This window comes from Fukomys damarensis, unplaced genomic scaffold (assembly GCF_012274545.1).
Source record: "Fukomys damarensis isolate Sample0158 unplaced genomic scaffold, DMR_v1.0_HiC HiC_scaffold_16, whole genome shotgun sequence".
In the NCBI taxonomy this organism is placed as follows: domain Eukaryota; kingdom Metazoa; phylum Chordata; class Mammalia; order Rodentia; family Bathyergidae; genus Fukomys; species Fukomys damarensis.
The window spans coordinates 66754394-66759576 of NW_022900928.1; positions in this window are offsets into that span (position 1 = coordinate 66754394).

A 5183-nucleotide genomic window follows, 5' to 3' on the forward strand; every position below is an offset into this window, starting at 1 on the left:
CTCCGAGACAGCCGCAGGGGCCGGTCCACCGGTTGTGGCGGAACCGCCGGTAGGAACCGGCGATTGGGCCACGTCACGAGCCGGTGCGTTCCGCTTCCTCCTCTCGCGTTGGCCCCTACAGCCCGAGAGACCTTTCCGGCCTAGCAGCTTGTTGCGTCGCAGCGGGCTCCCTGGAGAGCCGCGCACCTAGAACTAGTGGGACACTCCTTCAATTTGGCACCCGGCCCTCTCCTTCCGATCCCTCAAGGAAGGCTATGGTGGCAGCCCCGCCGCAGCCAGCGAAAAGGCGCTCGCTGGCCAATTGGTACTGAACAACCCTAGGTTTGGTTCCACATCAGTGGTTGCGCTCTGCGCTGTCACCCCAAACCCCTTCAGTTTTAGAAGGGAAACTTAAGCCACAGGGAAAAAGAATGTTCGCTGATGGATCGCAGATAAGCAATGCAGGAGTGGCAGAATCCGGCCTGGACTCTGAGCCCCGTTTATATGAGAAAGAAATTTCCAAACTGTAAAGCGTGGCACGCAAACGAAACTTTTACACTATTAGTGAGGATATGTAAGTGGCTAAGCATATATGTATCGCCTTCTCTGCTGTATTTCTGTTCCATTAATCTTGTACATTCTGCCTTCTCTTTAATTGCTTCCGTCGTAGGATTAAAGCATCTCACTCCTTGGCGCTCTCTATTCCTTTCTCCGTTACTGTTTGGTCGTTGGAGATCCAACTTCTCTTAAGAATGGATGTAAATCGGCTGCAGGTTTCCCCCTAAATTGATGCCCAGCCTCCTCAGAAGTCAGCACCCGCGCTTTGTCAAGCCTGAGCTTATCTAAGAAACTCTTCATTCGTTCCTTTGCACTTTTCATGTTCCTTACGTGGAGAGAGAGTAGTTGGCTGTCTATACGTGTTTTTAAGGAAATCTGGCCTATTGTGCTTCCTTTTAAGACTAGTTCAAGGCTGGGAGTGCTTTGTGCTAGAGTGCCTTCTATCGTGAACCTTTGGATTCAACCCCAGCACTGCCAAAAATAATAGTTGTGTTCGGATAATAGAGACATTGATAGAAATAAAGAGAAACTCACTTTAAATGTTAATACAGCTGGGTGTGGTGGTGCATACCTGTGACCCAAGCACTCAGCTTGTTGCAAGTCCAAGGCCGGCCTGAACGTTTGTGATTTCATGCACATATTAAAACTTAACGGATAACACAGATTGTGTTTCTCCGTTTTTTATTTGTTTGTTTTGGTACCAGGGATCGAACTGCGGCGCTTGTGCTTTTGAGGCAGGCCGCAGAACCACGGAGCCATACCCCTGGCCCTCCCCTGTTCTTAGGGGAGCTCCCACCCCCAAAATACCCTTCATGACAGCAGTTTTGCTTCAGTTACAGTTCTCAGCCTGTGTATCTGTCCCCCGGGAGATGCAGCAGGTGCAGGTGCTCTAGGGAATCATCTGTTTTCTCTGATAAGGAAGGAGAATAATATTTCAGAAGAACAAGCAGTGGAACAATGGGAAATTTTCACATGGAGCCCTGATTTAGATTGACCTTATCAAATTAACTGTCAAGAATAACTTGTTAGCTGAGCTTGGTGGCATGCTTGTAATCCCAGCCACTCATGAGGCTGAGACAGGAGGATTGCAAGTTGGGGGCCAGTCTGGGTAACTTAGTAAGACTCTATCTCAAAAAATAAAAAGGGCTAGGGATGTAGCTCAGTGATAAGAGTGCTCTTGGGTTCAATCCCCAGTATCAACCAATCAACAAATAGAGAAAATAACTTGTTAATAACATTCAAAGACTACGTCCTTTCCTAGACACTGCAGAAACCCAAGCAGGGAAAAGCTGCTGTCTTGAAGGACTTTTGCCAAGCTCAGAGAAGAAAAAAATGAGCACAGTGGCAAGGGTATATGTGAACATTATGACCATGTAAATTACATAATAGCTGAAGGCAATACTGATTGGGCATCCTGGGTCCAGAGAAGGGAAAAATATTTTTTTTCCAGATACCAGGGATCGAACTAAGGACCTTGTGCTTGTGAGGCAGGCAAGGTGCCCCTGAGTTAAATGCCCAGGAGCCCCCAATTTTTTTTAAGACAGGATCTTGGTATGTAGACAGGCTTTGATCTCACTATGTAGCCCAGGAAGGCTTTGCACTCTTGGTGATCCTCCTGCCTCAGCCTTCTAAGTGCTGAGGTTACAGGTGTGTACCACGACATGCTCATCTCAAAGAAATTTTTAAAACTGTTTGTCAGCCAAGTATGTGCCAAGGATTACAGGAGTGTCCCACCACGTCCAGCACATACTTTAAATTTTAAAAGAGAAAAAGATTTTGTGACTTTTTATTTGATTTATTGATAACATTTCCTCTGCAGGACTTTTGGTGGTTATATTTATAGAAAAGTACTATAATTCATTTACCAAAATTACTACTTTTGACAATTAGGATTTTTTCTCTTTCTCTTTTTCTTTTTTTTTTGTACTAGGGATCGAACTTGGGTCCTTGGGCTTTCAAGGCAGGCAGCAGCACCACTGAGCTAAATTTCTGGCCCTTTTTTTCATTTTTTGCCATTATGAAACAGCAATAGGCAGGCATAGTGGGACACACTTGTAATCCCAGAAAGAGGATCTCCATCAGTTTGAGGCCAGTCTGGGCTACATAGTGAGATCCTATCTCAAAAACAAACAAAAATTAATAGGCTGGGCATCAAGGTACATACCTGTGATCTCAGCACTCTGGGAGCCTGAGCCTTTAAGACCCTTCTATTGCCAGCAGAAGAACTAAGTTGTTCTACTTTTAGAGTAATGTTTCTAGAATTGCCCCCCCGACTTGTCTCAAAGTGAAAAATTAAAAGAAGGGCTGGGGATGCACTACAGAGCAAAGACCCACAATTCCATCCCCAGTACCAAGAAAAAATAAAAACCACAATGGACATATTTGCAAATAAATCTTTATGCAAACCTATCCTTTATAATCTATTTAGGATAAATTTCTAGAAACTGAGATGCTGGCTTATTCTTTTTTTTTTTTTAACACAAACTCAGGGACTTGCACTTGCCAGGCAGACACTGCACCACTGAGCTACATTCCCAGCCCTAGCTTATTCTTTTTTGTGTGTGTGTGCTTATTCTTGGTTTTAGACATTTGATACATAATGCCTAATTACCTTCTAGAAAAGTTTACTGATAGAGTCTCCCCAACAGCAGTGAATGGCAGCAGCAGCCCCCTACCCTCAAGGTAACTAGAATGTGTGTGTGTGTGTGTGTGTGTGTGTGTGTGTGTGTGTGTTCGCACATGCATGCACATATATGTATAACTGAGGTTAGAAACCAGAGGCAATCTACTGTTGAGCTACATCCATCCTTTTTTTAATTCTTTATTTTGAAATAGGTCTTGGTAAATCATTAAGTTACCCAGGCTGGGCTTGAACTTGCAATCCTCCTGCCTCAGCCTCTCAGAGTACTGGGATTACGGGTATGTCAAACCAGATGTGGCTATTTCTTAGATTCTTGATTCTGAGTTGTGACTTTTTCAATTTCAAAGTACAAGCTTGTGTTGCTTCTTTATTCTTTTTTAATTTTTAAAAATTTTTTGGTACCAGGAATTAAACTCAGGGCTTTGTGCTTGCCAGGCAGGCGCTGCACCACTGGGCTGCATCCCCAGCCCAGCTTCTTTATTTTTAATCCCTTCAGAACTCAAGTTCCCAGTACGCAGAACTTGAGTTTATACATAGTCATGTTTGTGTAGTTCACCTGCTTTACCTTCCCCACTGTACTGAAATCCCTGAAATTTTGTGTTTATTTATTTGTTTGTGGTATTGAGGATTGAACCCAAGGCCTTTGCACTGAGCTATAGCACTAGCCATTTTTTTTACTGGTACATTGTAGATATACATAATGATAATATTCATCATAGAGAATTTGTACCTGTACATGCTGTATCCTGCTTTTTTCCCCTTCCCCTAAGCCCCCTTCAACCTCTTTCCCTCCTTATATATGAGAGCTTTGTTTTCATTTTTCACTTCCAATCTCTTATATTTTCTTGTCCCTCCCTTCCTTCCTTTCTCCCTCCCCCTTCCCTTATGCCCTTTCTAATTTGAACATTTTCTTCCCATTTCCCAATATCCATCATCCATTTTGGTCCTTTTCCACTTTCAGTTTCTCACACTAGAGAAACAATGCATGAGGCCAAGGATTTAGCTCAGTGCCACTGTACCTGCCTTGCAAGCACAAGGTCCCTAGTTCCATCCCTGGTACAAAAAAGAAAAGAAAAGAAACAATGTGGTATTTAAACATGTGTGTCTGACTTATTTCACTTAAGAGTACGCTCTCAAGGTGCCTTGGTTTAGCTAGAAATATCTCAAGCTTATCCCGGGCCAGAGATTTAGCTCAGTGGCACAGTGCCTGCCTTGCGAATGTGAGGTCCTGAGTTCGATCCCTGGTACCCCACTCAAAAAAGATTATCCTAGGGCTGAGGCTTTAGCTTAGTGGTTCCACCGCCTGCCACGTGAGTACAAGGACCTGAGTTTGAACCCTGGTAGCAAATAAATAAATAAAATACCAAATTAAAAAAATTTTAAAAAGCTTATCCTTCTTTATAGAAGAGTAGTACTCCATCATATAAAAAACCCCCACATATTCTTTATGCATTCATCAGTTGATGTGTATTTGGCCTGATTTAAGATTTAACTATTACAAACTGTGCCGCTATAAACATGAGTGTGCATATATTGCTGTGGTATTATTGTTTTCTTTCGGGGAGGTACCAAGAAGGGGAATAGCTGGGCCAAATGGAACCTCCAGTTTTACTTCTTTGAGGAATCACCACATTGATTTCCACAGTGGTTGCACCAGTCTACACTCCTACCAACAATGGAAAGGGGTTCCTTTCCCCCTACAATCCCACCAGCATTTGTTATTTGTTGATTACTCCATAATAGCTATTCTTTCTGAACTGAGATGGAATCTCAGTGTTGTTTTAATTTGCATCTCTTGAATGACCAGTGATGTTGGAATTTTTTCTAATATTTATTTGCTATCTCAACTTCTTCATCTGAGAAGTCTATTCATTTATTGGATTGATTCTTTAAATTTGGGGGGTCTGGGTTTTTAAAAATATATTCCAAATATTAGTCCTTTGCCTGAGGAACAGCTGGCAGACATTTTTTACCATTTTGGTTGTCTCTTTGCTCTGTTGGTGGT